Source organism: Ornithorhynchus anatinus, chromosome 10, assembly GCF_004115215.2.
Source record: "Ornithorhynchus anatinus isolate Pmale09 chromosome 10, mOrnAna1.pri.v4, whole genome shotgun sequence".
NCBI classification, from domain to species: Eukaryota; Metazoa; Chordata; class Mammalia; order Monotremata; family Ornithorhynchidae; genus Ornithorhynchus; species Ornithorhynchus anatinus.
The window spans coordinates 37,285,913-37,304,582 of record NC_041737.1 but is presented as its reverse complement, the minus strand read 5'-3'; the positions used below and the strand labels follow the sequence as shown (position 1 = coordinate 37,304,582).

The 18,670-nt window shown below is 41.0% G+C and overlaps 1 protein-coding gene across 5 annotated transcripts in view; it reads right to left on the bottom strand.

Moving 5' to 3' along the window:
• The window catches only part of FOXP2 (forkhead box P2), a 537,816-nt gene that overhangs the window by 440,145 nt on the left and 79,001 nt on the right, over positions 1 to 18,670 (bottom strand). The window lies entirely within an intron of this gene.

Below are 18,670 nucleotides of genomic sequence, written 5' to 3'. Positions count from 1 at the left end.
CAGACTCTGTGTGCTTGTGACCCACCAGCTGGTTGAGAAAAGCAACAGAGACTCAGGATGAGCTAAACAAGCTTCCCACAGATCCACTCTAGTCTGAAGTTGCCAGGGTCTTCCATGATAATTCCACACCCCTCACACCCTCCTCCATACCTGCTGGACGTGGGATCACAATAAAACCTAAGAGGGGCACTGGACCCAGAAATATAACTCTCCTCAGTCTTGGGATAATAGTGACCAAAGAAGGAAGTTCCTTCTGGAAAAGGGGTATGGCCATTTAGGCCCGTTCTAACCTCTCTCTGCCTTAGCACTGACTGAAGGGCAGAGCCCACCTCATCCTCACCCTTCCCACAGGTCCTCTCTCCCTCCCTCCCATTGGCAGGTGTCAGCCCTCAAAGGGAGGACGAGGAAGGCAGAGTTTAAATGGGCCCCTCTGCAGGACAGTGAGGAGTGGCAGAGGAGAGGGAAGGTCAGTGAGGCACCGAGACACAGCACCTGCTCACACAGTGTTCCCTCTTCTTCTGCAAGAGGCTGTCGCTGGCTGTCAGGTAGGGGAAGCACACCAACTGTCTACCCCCGCCTCCATCTCACATGCCCCTACTAGCCCCCCCTCCACCAGGACTACAGTGAACCAGAAGCCAAGGCCCACCCTGGAATGATTCAGGAGGGTAGGCCACACAGTCAGACAGCATTGGGAGGAATACAGTGACAGTGCAGACAAGGGCAGGAATGCTATCTGGGCAACCATCTCCTGCATTGCAGACCTGAAGAGGGACTGTAATTTGGACCCATACCTGGCCCATGTCTGCAGACCACCTTTGGTCTCTTTACCTCAAAGAAGGACTCCTTATCCATCCCAACCCATATTAGTGATGGTCATTTTGATTCCCAGCACAGCTCAGACAGGCAAAAACTTTTACAGCCTTTCAGAAGCCCATATTAAAGGTGTCAGAAGGCTGCTCCTGCCAACCTTGGCCCTCCAATGAAGTAGCCACAAGCGAGAAGAGGACCTAGAGCAAGTCTCAAAGGGACTAGGAAAAGATATGATAGAAGTTATGGGGTGAGGACGTGCCAGTAAGGGAATTCTCGGGAACCAGACCCAAGTTTCCCTGAGAAATGTCTCCAATTCTGGGTTGGGGTATTTTTCTTTTGTCCTGGAAGATATCTATTCTCAGGCACCTGGACATATTTCTGTAGAAGGATTCTGCAGACTTGCCAAATGTCTTCGTTAAAACAACACCACACCTCCCCCAGCCCACTCCAGACCCACTCCCTCAAGGCGATATCCACCCAAACAGGTTCAGCCAGTGAGCACAGTTTGGGGATAGGGTGGGGGGGAATTGGAAGTGGAGGCCTATTTCAGGAAAGAGTGAGGACGGATAGGACCTTCTCTTTCTTTGGAGGGTAGGGAGGAAAAATGCAGAAGAAAACAATGCCATTCATTACGGAAGTGCCAGACTCATACCCGCTGAGGACCCCATTTCAGAGTTTGAAAATGGACTGATTCCAGACTGATCTATGGTCTTCATTCAAGGACTTGGAGTTCAGAGGCAGCAACAGGAATCTTGGTGCCCCATAGCCTGTATCCGGGTTAAATTACAGAGATGGTGGGTTTTTTCGTTCAAAAGTCATCACATTTCTCAGCCTAACAGGCCACGTGAAGTAGGTGTTGATGGTAATGAAAGTCTCAACTTTATTAACATAATACTTATCATACGCCTGTGACCTCAATTCGGTCCTGCCCCAGTCATTGCTCAATGCTAAAATTTGACAAAGGAACTGAATTATGACATAACAGAGATGCCACACTGAAATTTTTGAACTGATTTATGTTCCAGACTAACACTCCTGTTCTGCTCAAGAAATTAAATAACTTTTTTTCCTAGCTTTCTGAAATAATGTGTCTTTCTGCTAACTGTCTAAATGCCGGCATAGAATTCCTGACTTGCATACTTGCAGTGGATGTTATCAACCCAGAAATATATGCACTCAGGTGTCTTACCCAACTAAATAAACACTTTGTCTAGGGTGGTGGATTCCTTTTGCAGAAACTATTGTTTCCAAAAAAGAGTAGATTCCAAATATTCCATTCAACTGGTAAGATTTATTAACCCAGCTAAGGCCATTACCATTCAAGATTTTATACCATCTTGAAGACAAAAGAAAAATGTGTGTTTAAGGTTCACAAAGACTTAAGCATGAACGCTGAATTGCTAAAATCTGCATTTCCTTATTGAATGAGCTAGGGCAAACCCAATTATCCAAGAAAGATGTCATCTGTATACATTTATAATACAAAATTTCAGAGTTGAAATAAAGTGGAAAATGAGGAATATTTACCTTGGTGATATGTAAGTGAAATTGTAGATTTTCCACTTTAACAAGATAAAAAAGTATCAGTTTTAATTCTTTCCTCAACAATACCTCAAAATTATCCAACAGAGAACAATTGCTATTTTAAAGTAGAGTAATAGTACAGCAGCATTTTAAAGAGAAGCAGCGTGGCTTAGTGGAAAGAGCACGGGCTTGGGAGTCAGAGGTTGTGGGTTTTAATCCCAGATCCACCACTTGTCAGCTGTGTGACTTTGGGCAAGTCATTTAACTTCTTTGTGCCTCAGTTACCTCATCTGTAAAATGGGAATTAAGATTGTGAGCCCCACGTGGGACAATCTGATTTCCTTGTATCTGCCACAGCAACTAGAACAGCGCTGGGCACATAGTAAGCGCTTAAAAAATACCACATTATTGTTAAAGTAAAAGTTTATTTGATGTGATTTGATTTGATTATTATGGTATTTGTTAAGTGCTTACTATATGCCAGGCACTGTACTAAGTGCTGGGGTAGATACAAGGTAATCAGGTTGGATTTAGTTCATCTTCCACATGGGGCTCACAGTCTTGATCCCCATTTTACAGATGAGGTAACTGAGGCACACAGAAGTTGTGCCTTGCCCAAGGTCACACAATGGACAAGTGGTGGAGCCAGGATTAGAACCCAGGTCCTCCTGACTGCCAGGCCTGGTCTCTATCCACTACTTAGCTAATATTCATTTAAAACTATGGGGCAATCCTATGCCACATGGAATAGTGGAACTCTACATCATCACCACCTGTGTTCAATCCCAAATGGCAGAGAGCATGGAGAAAAATTGGGAAGCAGACAAAACCGGGAGGAAATGTCATCAAAACAACCTTAATATACAAAGGGATTTTTTGATCGAAGCTTTTTTTAAAAAAAAATGAACTTTTTCACAAATGAGGGGAAGAACTTAATGTAACCATTTATGCATACTCATTTCTAATTTAGATTGAATAAAAAATGAGTGTAGCAATTTCCATAGCAACCCACTGCATCATATGATACAATGACTGCCCATAAAATACAGAATATCTTCTTGAAGAAACACACAAATCAAAACAAAATGGGAATATGTGTGGTTTTTACACTTTGAAGGCAATCCATTTTTCAAGAAAAGACATTTCCCTATTTTTATGCTCATTTAGTGACTTTATTCTATCAATCAATCAAATATACATGTACAAAATGTCCTTCATACAAGCACCTCAGGGCACTGTACAGAGTAGTAACAAAAATAAATACAGTAAAATATTAATGAGCTCTATTACATAGATTTGCTTTCCCCATATTACCAAATGTTGGAAGAGAAGGGCGGTCACTGAAAGATGTACAGCAAATTACACATAAGATGAGTAAAGGTTCATCTGGAAAAGAAAGATGGATGATGTGCATATAGTTCTGCCCAGTGACACCATTTCCTTTTCCTACGGAAACCCAGGAAAATGAGACACTAGTAAGCCTAAACGAATACCATTATCATGGAAATTCCAGCTCTGAGCATGTGAACAGCTTACAAAGGGGGTGGGCTGTAAAGAGGGACTGAGCTTCTCACCCATTCAAATATCCATTTTCTTTATGAATCTGAAGCAGTTGCTTAAACTCTTGCCCAAATCCTGCTTGCACACATGAAGTACGCTGTTCTCCCCATCCCCCTCACAAATCAAGTATACCAAATGCATATATACTCACATAAAATTTCCACAGAAAAATTCACAGAATAGCCATGTAATATATATATATGTCTAAATAATAAATTAAGCTCTAAGTTGCCAGACCTTAGTACGCCATGGAGAAAGGTTGTTCCTTGTAGGAGACTCTTGTAGAGATCTTATTTTTTACTTCTGAAACCAAAATGCTCATGTAACTATGGTAACATGATGATATCTTTTAACTATTTTGTTTATGCTTTTTTTGGCTGAGTAGGCAATCCCCATGTTCCCTGAAATTCTCCACAGCGTTTCACATTCACTGGAGTGGCACTCACTGATGAAGGCAGAGCTGAAAAACAGCTGTCTTCCACCCACACCTCAACTAAACCAACCACCCAATTACTTCTGCAGATGTTGCTGCTTTTCCTAGACGGATGGAATCCCCCGTGCCAAATGCCGCCACATTTAGCGTTTGAACATTTCCTCCAGAAACCGGCTACAATAACCCCACTCGATCCAAGAACCGAAATCTATAACCTAAACCCTTTCTAACTATAAGAAGGTGGGAGCAAGTGTGATCTTCTCCATTGGAAGGGCCTTTAGGAAGACTGACACCCATCTTATCTTTATGTACGTATGGATTTTGAACAGTACTGAAATTTCTTAAGGATCATATTTCTATGTGAGACATCTTAAGACAGTTCTTACATGAAAGTCACCATTTTTAAAAAAAAAAGAAATAAATTATCCTTCCTGCAATAACTCATTATAATCTCAACAGGCTAACCCTTTCAAGGATCTGAAAAAGAATGAGATTTTTAAAATATAGAATTACATGTAAAGCAAACACTACCATTAAAAAAATCACTCCGATAATAGTTTTCCTTTTATTTAAAATCTGGACTACTTCCATGTTGATTGCTCTCATCCCTGCCATAAAAAAATATTTAGTAACTTCTACGATCCTCATGAAGCAACAGATACTAGTTCTCTGTGAGAATGAAATTATTTATAAATTGATGAAATTGCTCCATACAGAGAAATGAAAACAGCGTAAGCACCCTCCCCAAAACAAAGCAGGGTGTTGATCCACATGAATAAATAAATAAAATTATATGAGGAGAAATAGCACATTAGCACACTAGCAAATCAAAATTAAAATAGGAAAAGGATGATTTAGCACCCCAGGAAAACCACTGTCAATCAGGAGAGTCTTGGCCAATTGAACTATTGCAAAGTCTTAATCTTACAGGAAAAGAAAAGAAAACAAAACAAGACAAAATAACTGGTCTTTAGGCCATCAGATAAACAGCTCCCAACTAACCAGTAAAGAGAGAGAGGAAGAAAAGTGCAAATCCCCCACTCTTTGGGTGAAAACTGGGCTACTTCTGTTTATGCCGCAAAGAAATCCTTGGGTTCCAGAGTTTGTTTGTTTTTTTTCAATTTTCCCAGGAAGCATTTGCAGTCCCTGATACTACCTGAGCACTGAATCTTCCTTCTGAACAAACAATGTACATTTTGAGAATCTTAGTTGTTGCCCTCAAAGCCAGGTATAGCCTTGTAAAGACTTATCGTAGGAGGATTGTAATGCATTCACAGGAAAGGATAAAAGGACAAGGTAAGATGTCTTTACCGGCTCAACGGAAAAACGTATGGACCAAGTCCTGATTATATCCAGGCAAGAGACCATAAAATGAGGAGGACACTTCAATCTAGTCAGCTGACAACAGTACTCACTTGGTGGATTTTTTTTGTTTCGTTCTCTCACACCTGGCAACGGATAACCTGGCATTGGGAATAGAACTAGAACCTCAGGATAAGGACCTAACTATTGAACCATCTATGGAAAATTACTACAAGTACTTTGAATTGTAATCTAAGTTTCTCTGTGGGAAGATTCTTGGTCTAATAAGGTAAGTTTTCTAATGGTAAAATGTTATTCTTTTGTATCAATCAATCATATTTATTGAGCATTTACTATGTGCAGAGCACTGTACTGAAAGCTTAGGAGAGTACAATACAACAGAGTTAGCAGACACATTCCCTGCCCATAAGACTTAAGCATAATTGACAGTTCCCACCCCTCTGGGCCACAGTAAAATTGGTCTCTGGTGAACAGCTACACTGTTATTTATAGTGCCAGGGGCTGGGGGGTTTGTTTTGTTTTGTTTTTTTCTTTAGGGTTTTTTTGTGTGTTTGTATAGGTTTTGTTAAGCACTTACTATGTGTCAGGTACCGTACTAAGCACTGGGATTGATACAAGCTAATCAGATTGGCTACAGTCCATGTCCCACGTGGGGCTACCCCTCTTAATGCCCCAATTTACAGATGAGGTAACTGAGGCACAGAGAAGTTAAGTGACTTGCCCTAAGTTACAAAGCAGACAAGTGGCAGAGCTGGGATTAGAACCCAAGTCCTCTGACTCCCAGGCTTGGGATCTTTCCGCTAGGCCATGCTGCTTCTGGATTCTACCTCAAAAATAAAGATGCTCTCAAAGAGCCAATCCATTCCGGAACAGCATCCCTGGATCAGCTGGCAGATCTGCTGCTGTTGCCTCCCAACAGGACTCTAAGGCTCTACTTTGTTGTTTCTTTTCTTTAAAATGTATCTTCTTACCTTTATCCTCCCCATATATCAGCTACTTAAGTATCTTGTTGTCACCCATTCTCTTCATAAGTCCCGACCAGTGAATTTATTTTGTGATGAACATTGCTTTGGTGCTGGTAGATTGATTTGAATCAAAATTCTTGTTGTTTATAATCCTACGCTGGTAATTCATACACTTTGTGGTGTCTATGATGATATCCATGTGACATCTGTAACAAATCTGGGTTTTACTATTATCCAGAAAGCAGGGCGCTACATCTACTGTGACCTGCCAACATCTTTTAAAGCTTGATGCCATGTTTTCCAAAGGACCCACTAGTTTCTTGATTTGGTATTCTACCTCTTTATGCCCAATTTGTACTCTTTGTTCTTTTCAAGCCAGCCTACTCACTGTACCGCCAATCAGTGAGTCAATCATTGGTATTTACTGAGTACTTACTGTGTGCGATGACTGCATAAAGCACTTGGGAAAGTACAATACAATAGAGTTGGTAGACATGATCCCTGCCCAGAGTTAAAGTCTAAAAATAATAATAATTGTGGTATTTGTTAAGTGGTTACTATGTGCCAAGCACTGTACTAAGCGCTGGGGTGGATACAAGCAAATGGTGTTGGACACATTGCCTGTCCCCCATGAGGCTTACAGTCTCAAATCCCCATTATACAGATGAGATAACTGAGGGACAGAGAAGTGAAGTGACTTGCCCAAGGTCACATAGCAGAAAAATGGTGGAGCCATAATTAGAACCCAAGATCTTCTGACTCCCAGGTCCTTGCTCTATCACTACACCATGCTGCTTCTCTATGCTATGCTGCTTCCCCAGAGGGGAAGACAGTAAATTTAGTTATAAAGGGGGAAATGGAGAGCAAAAGCATATGTATGTAAGTGCTGTGGGGCCCCTGACTGTAATAACAGCCGTAATGATAATAATAATAATATTCATTCAATTCATTCATTCATATTTATTGAGCACTGACTGTGTGCAAAGCACTGTATGAAGTGCCTGAAAGAGTACAATAGAACAATAATGGACGCATTCCTTGCCCACAGTGAGTTTGCAGTCTAGACAGTAATGATGATAATGATGACAATGATAATACTAATAATTAAACACCTACTATATGCCAAGCACTGTACTAAGCAATGGGGCTGACACAAATTAATCAGGTCCCATATGGGGCTCACTGTTTTTCAGAGGGTGAACAGGTATTCGTTCATTCAATCACATTTACTGAGCACTTACTGGGTGCACAGCACTGTACTAAGCGCTTGGAAAGTACAATTCAGCAACAAAGAGAGACAATCCCTGCCCACAATGGGCTCACAGTCTGGGAAGGGGGGAGACAGACATCAAAACAAGTAAACAGGCATCATTAAATTCCCATTTTGCAAATGAGGGAACTGATGCACCAAGAAGTTAAGTGACTTCCCCAAGGTCATACAGCAGGCAAGCGGCAGAGTCAGAATTAGAACCCAGAACCTCTGACTCCCAGGCCTGTGCTCTTTCCACTAATCCATGCTGATTCCCCATGTGAGTCCCTGCTCATATCCTTCCCCTGGCTGGAAAATCCTCTATCTTCACATCCAACACACCACAGTTTTCCCCATCTTTAAAGACATAAAGTGCTTTCACACCTAAGAACTTGAGTGCTCATAACTCCCACTCTGTTGAGTTCATATACATAACATCTACTCTATTTCCTTCTCTTATCTCTTATTTGAGTGTCTATCTTCCCCCATACACTGTAAGATCCTTGAGGGTTTCTTATAACTTCATTATGCTTTGCCAAGTGCTTAGTATACTCTCTGTGCAGAGAAGATGCTCAATAAATGTTACTGAGTAATCTACTCCAGGAGGCCTTCCCTTATTAATTTCGAATTACTCACTTTATCTCCCCCTACTGCCTCATTAGTACTTCCTTGCCACTTACACACTTACATATTACTTCCCACAGCACTTGAGAACAAGTCTTAGAAACTCCACTACTTCATCTTATCTGTGATTTACTTTAGTGTCTGCTCCTCTATATTCTAAAGTCCCTGAGGGCAGGAGTCATGTCTTCTAACTCCATTGTGCTCTCCCAAGAGCTTAATACAGTGCTTAATATAAAATATTGATTGGTAGATTGATCGAATGACCAATCTTCTCCAGGAAGCTTTCCCCAATTATTTCCTAATCTCTCCACCTTATATTCCTCAACTATTGCTCAGGGAACTTCCTTTCTCCTTAAATACTTGAACAGCACTTAAGAACATAGCTTACATATGCTAATACTTCCTCCTGTCCGTAATTTATTTTTGTGTTTGTCTCCTTGTGGGCCAGGATCTATTGTGCTTTTCCAAACACTTAGTACAGTGTTCTGCACACAGCAGGAGCTTAATAAATACCGTTGATTAAAGATAAGGCTTATGAGATACAAAGTTGCACTTCAAAGTGGAAAATAAGTGATCCTAGATTTAAAAAGAAAGTAGGCCATTCAGTGGAAATCCAAGAAGTGATTTTGTTTTTCATGAGACAGAAGAAAAAATTAGAATGGAGTGAGAATTCCAACATAACTGTATAGTACGGGAAGGAAATTTCCTTCAAGCATCAGGCATAGTAAGAAGCTGTCTTCTAAAAATTGAATAAGTGAAAATAAAAAGGCATGGCTCCAAGAAAAACAAAGACAAGTTACCTCCTCACAAAATCCACCATTCTGTCACCAATTTAAAGTAGTTGCTTGTAAGAGAGAAAGATGCTGTCACCAATTTGAACGCAGTGCCGATGCATTCAATTTGGGCAATGAAACTAAAAACTGAATAAACTGGGACTGGATTAAAATGATGGTGCTGTCGTGATTCCAAAGTGTCTATTCAGGCTCACCTCTATTTTCATTTCACCTCGGTAGTTTCCAAGAACATCCAATAGTGTTTAAAGAGCTTCCGTGAGGAGAAGATGATTCAGTGAAGTCCTTGTAATACAAAAATTAATAATCAAAGTACTTGTTAAGTGATTATTATGGATGAAGCAATGTCGGGGGGACTGGGATAGATACAAGAAAATAAGGTTGCCATTGTGGGCAGGAATCATGTCTATTGTACTGATTCTACTGTACTGTACTGTATTGAACTCTCCCAAGTCCTTAGTTCAGCGCTTTGCACACAGTTAGCGCTTGATAAATACTATCGATCAACTGATGGATTGCTTGACCTGTGGTCTTCTGCCTGGAGCTGAAAACACTACCCACCCAAGATCTCATGGAGACCCTCGGCATTCAGTACTCTCACCTGTATAATGGAGATAAAATGGCTGATCAGACCTCCACCTAACTTGTAAGCCCCCGTGGGACAGGGACTGTTGTCACTTGGCAGCTGTGTGACCATGGGCAAGTCACTTAACTTCTCTGTGCCTCAGTTCCCTCATCTGTAAAATGGGGATTAAGACTGTGAGCCTCACGTGGGACAACCTGATTACCCTGTATCTACCCCAGCACTTAGAACAGTGCTCTGCACAAAGTAAGTGCTTAATAAATACCAACATTATTATTATTATCATTAGTCTTGTAACTAGCCCAATGCTTAGCACTGAGCTAGGCTCATTTTAAGTGCTTAATAAATGAAATCATTATTATTACTGTTAGTAGTAGTAGTAGTAACATCAGCCATCTGCTGTCCAAGGGCATCAAAACAATAGCAAAACACATCTGCATAAGCTACTGAGCTTTGCAGGGAACTTTAAGTGTTGATATATTCAGGAAGTTTGATGTGGCGACCAGGCAAGATCACTTACTGTGACAGAGAAATCTCCTGTCAGGGAAGACCACGGAGGGCATTATCTCTGTTTCTTTAACACCTTTCCAGTTTGACGGTTTTATTCGTTCTCAATTCTCGGCAAGCTTTTGTTTTTCTTTTTATCTATTTTTGGGGGTTGCTTGTCATTTGATTTATAATTTTATTTCTGTCTTTTTTTCACTCATTTTCATTTCTCCTCAAGTGTCATTAGAGTCACTCTCTTTCTGGGTTAGGATTATTTTGCAAGTTTTAATGCTCTGTCTCCAGGGATCAACTGGCTGACTTTTCCTTGCCTCTCTTGTTTTCACTAATACTTAATTCTTTTAGGTTCTGTTTCTCCCTCCCTCATCTCCCTCCTCCCTCCCTCAGCCACTTCTTTTTTTGATGGGTTTCTGCTTTCTCCTGTTTGGATGGTGATTATTTTTTATGATTTCTGAGTATTTTAACTTTGTGTTTATTTTCTGTACACTCAGTTCTACCAGCATGTGTGTTTTCACTAGAGGATTTGGCAGGAACGTGACAGCAAAATTAGGGAACATTTTTCCATGTGACCCTGCCTGGATTTAGTGCAACACAGTTTCTGGTCAAATGTCCTCCCACCCCCATCAACTCTGGTCCCTAGTGACCTGGCCATGTAACTCATAGATAAAAATTAAGCCATCAGGTGTGATCTCCCTAAAATCTCTCCTGTTCCTCTCCAGTTCATCCTTCCTCCTGCCTTTTCTTCAACTCTTCCATCTTTCCTAGAAGAATCACAAAAGAACTGCCTCCTCTCAAAATCCACGCCCATCACTTGTGCCGCCAACTCTATGCCTTCACACCTTAACAAAATCCTTGCCCCCTCCCTTCTTCCTTATCTGGCCACCATCTTCAATGGCTTCTTCAAATACACTCATATCTCCCTATACTAAAAGACTTTCTCTTGACTCCTGACTCCCTCTAGTTTTTGCCCCATCTCCCTCCTATCATTCCTCTCCAAACTTATTAAGTGACTTGTCTACATCTGCTGCCTCCACTTCCCCTCCGCCAATTCCCTCCTTGACCCCTCCCAATCTGACTTCTGCCCCATTCACTCCACAGGAACTGCCCTCTCTAACAGTGACCTCCTTCTTGACAAAGCCAACAGTCTCTACTCCATCCTAATCCCCTCGACCTCTCAGCTGCCCTTCCATACTATGGCCCACCCCATTCATCTGGAAACATTATCTAATCTTAGCTTCACTGACACTGTCCTCTCCTGGTTCTCCTAACTCTCTGGCTACTCTTTCTCAGTCTCCATTGTAGGTTCCTCCTCTGCCTTCAACCCTCTAACTGTGGGGATCCCTCAAGTCTCAGTTCTGGGTCTCCTTCCATTCTCCACTTACACCCACTCCCTTACAGAATTTATTTGTTCCCATGGCTTCAACTACCATCTCTATGCGGATGATTCCCAGTCATTGCTTTGGGCACGGAATGTGTCTACTAACTCTCTTACATTGTTATATTGTATATTGATGGCAAGCTAGTGGGCAGGGAATGCGTCTGTTTCTCGTTATTTTCTATTCTTTTCCAAGTGCTTAGTACAGTGCTCTGCACACAGTAAGATGTGGACTGAAGATCTGTGGACAAAAAGATCTGGACAGCAGAGGACTGGAGTTGGGAGAGACAGGAGATGGGCAGGTCAAAAAGGTGGTTGTTACAGTAGCATCAGTGAATTTGATTGACTGAAAAGTGCTTAGTACAGTGTCCTGCACACAATAAGCATTCAATAAATACCATTGATAGAATGTGTGAATGTGTGTGTTTTTGTATATGTGGTGCTGGATATGGTTAAGTTTACAGCAAGAGTTTTTGCTGTTTCTAAGTTTTCAAGTACACAACTCCTGTGTTATAGAACTGGGCATATTTGGAAATTTTTGAATGATGAGGTTGGCTCTATTTGTCACTCTTTATTTCCTTTTGAATCTGTAGCCCCTGGCTTCCCGGGCACACATCCCAGGAGGGATGAAGATCTCAGCTGGTGGGTGAGAGGCCCCAGAGCGGTTGCGATTTTGTTTTGCTGTTTGTGCGCAAGCTGTGGTTTAGGGATGAAGATTTGGGATGAAGTCTGTGTGAGTAATCCAGGGCTCCTCGCCATTTCATGAATCCCTCTATCAAATTTGTTTCTTCCTGTTTCCTTTGCTCTCAATTTCCCCTAATCTTAGCTGCCCTTCGGGCCTCCCCCATAACCTTTCTGTTATACTGCCTGTCCCCCTGAAGTACCTCTTAAACTGTCTCAATTCCTCATAGGGCTCACTTCTCCCTCTTTTTCTTAGTTTTCAGTCAACTGTTTCCCTGACCCTCAACTTCCATCTTCCTCTTCCCCTCCTTGTCCTCTCTTTCCCTGGTATCCGCTCTCCTGAGTTTTCTCTCTGCACCAGAAGATTCTTGCCTCCTTCCTCTTAGGTTCTTCTTAATCTCTTCCTTGTCTTTTAACTTTCCCTCTCAACAGCCACTTTCCCCTCAGGTCTTTCCCTTTTTTTTCTCTTTCAGATTTTTTCTTCCTTTTCTTCCTTTGCTTCCTTTTTCTTCCTTTTCACACTTTTTTTTCTTCCTTTTCTTCCTTTTTCATGTATCTGTTAAGCACATATTTTAAACCAGAAAGAGGAAAGACCTCAAGAATCCGGGCACACTGTAAACTGAAATCATGGTTTAGGGTAGACTAATGAAGCACCCAGCCCAGTGTTTCTGCCTCCAAAAGTGGCAAGATGATGTTTGGAAGAACTGTGCGATGACTGTCCTCTTTGCTATCTGTCCCCTGATTTAGGGATCGAGTGTATACTCATACAGAAGCTTCTCCCCTTACAGAGATCATACTGTCATTCATTCATTCAATCGTATTTATTGAGTGCTTACTGTGAGTACAGCAGTATACTAAGTGCTTGGGAGAATACAACACAACAATAAATATACACATAGTGTATGTCTCATCAGGCTGTGATTTCCTGAAGTAATCATTAATGCTAAATATAATTATTCAATAAATGATTGTCCAGGAATGCCAAAGGAAAACATCAGTCCATGATTTGCAGGATTGGCCCTGAAGTACTTTTTATAGATGGGAGATGGGATTTTAATTAGCAATCAGCTCATCATTCAGTGCAGTGGTCCCTTGTACTCAGTACCATTACGTTTCTGGAAACTTCTCCTTCAGAAATCTAGGGTGGATATCATCCAGGTCCAGAAATGGGTTTACATTCAATTCATCATTTTGGTTAAAACACCTTTTGTGGCCACCTCCATTTGACCAATTTAACCTGTCCGTCTGCTCTGAAAAACAGCTTCTTTAATATCTTCCTCAGTAATGTCAAAACAAAACTAAATGCTCCCCTACCTTTTTTTCATTCCTGAAGGCATAATTTACTGCCTATGGCTCCCAGCTTTTGTTTTCGATATTTCTATTAGCTTTGGCATACTTTGCTCTTCCAACTCCTGTTTGCATTTGACCTATAGCACTGTTTGTTCTGACCCCAGCTCTATGAGGAGATATTGTAGTACAAGAAGCATTGTGGTCCAATGGAAAGAGCATGGGTCTGGGAATCAGAGGTTCTGAGTTCTAATCCCAGCTCTGCCACTTGAGTGATGTGTGACCTTGGACATGGCACTTAACTTCTCTGTGACTCAGTTTCCTCATCTGTCCTGTGAGCACTATGTGGATAGGGACAGTATATCTGAGCTGATTAGGTGGTAACTACCCCAGCACTTAGTACAGTGCTTGGCACATAGTAGGAGCTTCACAAGTACCATGATTAATTAATTCATTACTAAAAAACAAGAGCTTCTCTTAAAAGACCCACTTAGGCAATTTCACTCACAATACCGATGTTCGTCCCTTTCAACGATACAGAGGAAGAGGCAGAGATCAAGACAAGAAATGTTGAAGAACAAAGATGGCCCTGTCCAGGGTTTCTGCTTTGCTTTCTCCCCTGTTTCTGTTCCTCTGCTTCTTTCCTTCTTTGAGCATCTGCCTGATTTTGTACCTGTCTCTCCGGCTCTTTATCTCTCTCCATTTTTGACCCCGTATTTCACCTCATGATGCCTCTGTAGGCGGGTCTCCACCTGCCTCCTGACAGCTATAAATAAATTTAAGAAGGGGAATAAAAGGGATGTAGAAAGTATTTTAAAGATGAAGTAAAGTTAAAGTGAGGGATAGCCACTGGGGTAGCTTTCAGATTCAGTAGATGGGTGAAAGACCAACAAACCAGTGGGGAAAGGTGAATAGAGGGGTAACCTATTTTTCCATTCTGAGGCATCACATTTTAGGGGATCATCATAAATCCAGACCTATCTTGATTTCAGAGTGAGACAGTGTCTATCTGCCATTTTTTCATTGTTTAGTCTTTTGTTGAAGCCAGGGTGGATAACAATAATGACAGTGTTGAAGCACCCTTCAAAACGACCCACATTCCAAGTCTAAATAAATAAACCATAGTTGATGGCCTAAAATAAATCAATCTAGCTTGCAAAGAAATATGATGGAGGGTGAGTAAAAATGTAATGAAATTTTAACTGTTAACCAGCGGCACTGGAACTCGGAACTTAAAAATGAATCCATAGAATGTGGCAGGTCATGTGGAGAAAAGCACCCAATGAACCCATGTCCCATATAGCTTTACAGTAAAAACTGGTCAGTGTGCCCCCCAAATCAGATTGGAACCCAAGCAGAATCCGGATCACTCATTTGATATGTCCAAGGAGATCATTCCTTGAACTGCTGCGTTCTTCATCAAAGACAGTTTCCAAGGGACGAGCAAGAACTGTCTGAAAGTGAAAATGAGTTGAAACGTCACAGTGAGAGCTGGGTTTGAAAACTAGAAACCTTCCAGGCAAATGAATGCAGAAAATAAATCCTTCTCTTCCTTGGGTATCTCTGAGACTCCAAAAGAACCCTTGAATTTTGAACCCATAGAACAAGGAGTCAAGGAGCAAGCCCAAACCTCCCTGCATTCTCTTGGTACTTGCGCTTCGCCAGAGCTTTTGAAAGAATTCATTCATTTCTTTCCCTTCCCATTGTTTATCTGACAAACATTTGAACCACTAGAACCTGCACTATTGTGCTAGGCTACTCACAGACTAGCTGTCAAGTGGTGAATTCATGTCTCTGGCTAACTCTACCACAATTATCACACTCCTGAATGAAGAGTCAACACTGCACACCAATGCTTTTCCTCCCTCAGTGTTATACAAAAAAAAAAAAAAAAAGGAACTTACAACGAAGACCTAAGGTTTTGCATAATTTCATGGTTGGAGAATGAACTCCAAAAAATGTTAGCCACCCACAGAGATCACCTTGAAATGCTTTCACTACAAAAAATAGAACACTATACAAACTAGTGAACCCTAGAGCACACTCAAAATCATCACATCTTATTTATATAATATATAAACAGAATAATGGGATACATGAGAGTGTTTTCAAAAGTTACACCTGTGATTCTGTTTGTAACCATTCAAATCAAAGAGAGGGATGCCCCCTCCCCACTGACCTTCTCTCCCCCACCGCATTCCCTCCACCAATACATTCACAGTTCAAGGTAAAGGCTCCACTCATATTGCTCTGCACATTTATTAACAGATCTTGTTATGGACCAAAAATTGGTGGAAAAAAGAGAGCCATTTAAGTTTATATGAAAGAACTCTCTAATTATGTCACTATAGGAAAAATATTTACATTTGGTTTTCATTTTCACTCTTAACATTTTCGGTTTTAAAAGTTCAGACCAAATGGTCTCAGTCCCTAGAGACACCAGATTCCTGGAAAAGGTGGAGGTTTTCCTCATGTCGTCATGGTTGGTGTAAAATGTCAAGTTGGCCAATTCTGAACCGGCAAACTCTTGGTCGTGCCACTCAGGCATACACAGACAACCAGTCAGTGGATTTCCCATTGAGGAGACTCTCCTCATCCTCTTCCCATCACCATCAATACCATCATCATTATCAACATAATTTCCAGAGGAGGAACATGAAACAAGTAGAAGACACAGTCTCTGACAGCAAGATGCTTACCACCAAGTGGGGGAGGTAAATGGACAGATATTAACAAATTTAAACTAAGTAAAAGAGGAGAAGCAGAAGAAAATGATAAAAATGAAACTGAAGAATGAAATCAATAATTTCAATAAATGTTAGATTCGGGCAGCATCACAAAGGAGATAGGGAAAAATCTGAGATTATTGGACTGGGGGGAGGTGGCTTTGAAAATGAAGTGGGACAAAGATTGATGATTTTGAAGTAGGTAGCAGGTAAAAACAGGAGGAAAAGTGTGAGCGATGGTTGGAAGATGAAAGAGTTACAAGTAACTAGCAGCTTGAAGATTAGCCTAATAAGCGCCGTGGACTAGGGGAAAAGCACAAGTTTGGAAACAGGAAATTAGAATTCGAGTGGCTCTACCACTTATCTGCTGGGGGACTTTGGGTAAATCATTTAACTTCTCTGTGCCTCAGTTTTACCTGTAAAATGGGGATGAAACACCTGTTCCTCCTCCCTCATAAATTGCTGAGCCCGTTGTGGGACTGGAACTGTATTTGATAGAATTGTACTATATCCCAGTGCTTAGAAGAGTGCTTAATAATAATTGTGGTATTTGCTTGGCATGTAGTAAGCGGCGCTTAATGAATACCATAATTAGTATTGTGAAGAGTCCATATGACAAATCTGAGGAAGAGGGATGGCTCAGCTCCAAACCCACAATGCTGCTGCCTGTTCTATAAAGCATGTTTCCAGTTGTTTCCCAACATGAACCTCCAACAGGGAATCACAATAACTGTTTGAGAATGCAGACTTTTCCTAGTTGCCCCAGGAGTCTCCCCTCCAGCCTGGGATGAAGAAGCTGGACCCTAGGTGAAAGGGGGAATGGAGCCAGTGTATAACTACACAACCAAGAGTGACTAATTACACATGACACAATTTTGATAATCAGTTTCATATCTCATTTTATTATTAATCTAGATTATTCTAGAATTTCTGTCTGAATGATTTCCCCCTCATTTTAATCTATATTAGCATTTGATTTACTAAATGTTGGCATTCTCTTGTTTACCCTTTCTTCCTGAAGACAGTTAATGCATTTTTCTACAAAAGTCCAGCCTTCTCCAAAAATAATCCTGAGTTACTCATGCTCACCAAAATGCCATATCTATGCAAAGTAAAAATGGTACTCTAATTGAGTGATATTTTCACAGGATGTGAGGGTCAAAGTCTGGCCATGTCACTCCCAAACGTAAACAGTGAATAGACTATACAGTCATCAATCTTATCTTCAACTAACAAAAAGAGCAATTTGTATCTTTTCTATTTCTTCTCAGTAGAAACCTCAAAATATGAATATAGCAGATTATAGAAGCATCACTTGCATTCTGGAATTTCTTCATATCTACATGTATAAATGCATGACCAGAAACAGCATTATTTATTTGTATTATTATTATAATTGTGTTATATATCATTATAATAAAATAATAATGGTATTCCTTAAAGGCTTACAATATATAGCAAACCCTGTAGTAAATATTGGGGTAGATACAATTTATTTACTTATATTAATGTCTGTCTTCCCTTCTAGACTGTAAACTCCCTATGGGTGGGGAATGTTCCTTTTTATTGTTACATTGTACTCTTCTACTTGCTTAGTACAGTGCTTTGCACACAGTAAGCACTCAATAAATATGACTGAATGAGTAAATGAATGAATACAAGAAAATCAGGTTGGTCACAGAAACTATTCCACACAGAGCTCACAAATAGCAGAAAGAACAGGCATTGAATTCCCCACTTTAGAGATGAGAAAACAGAGGCACAGAGAAATTAAAGGACTTACAGTGGACACACAGCAGTCGTGGAAGGGTCAGGATTAGAACCCAAGCCCCCTGGCCCCCAGTCGTGGGTTGTCCTAGTGGACAAGGGTGTGAGTCAGAAAGGACCTAGGTTCTAATCCTGAGTCCACCAGTTGTCTGTTGTGTGGTCTTGAGAAAGTCACTTAACTTATCTGTGACTAAGTTACTTTATCTGTAAAATGGGGATTAACACTGTGAGCCCCATGTGGGACAGGGACCGTCCAACCTAATTAGCTTGTATATACCCTAGTACTTAGTACAGTGCTTAGCACACAGTAAGCATTTAATAAATACCATTTTTTAAAAAAGGATTGTAGATCCTTCCTCAGTGCCCCCGTTCCCCTCATCTCTTTACCTCCATCATTCCTAGAGACTTTTCCAATCCTGTGCATCCTATTTTTATCCACCTCTACTCTCTCCTCTCAGCTCCTCTCCC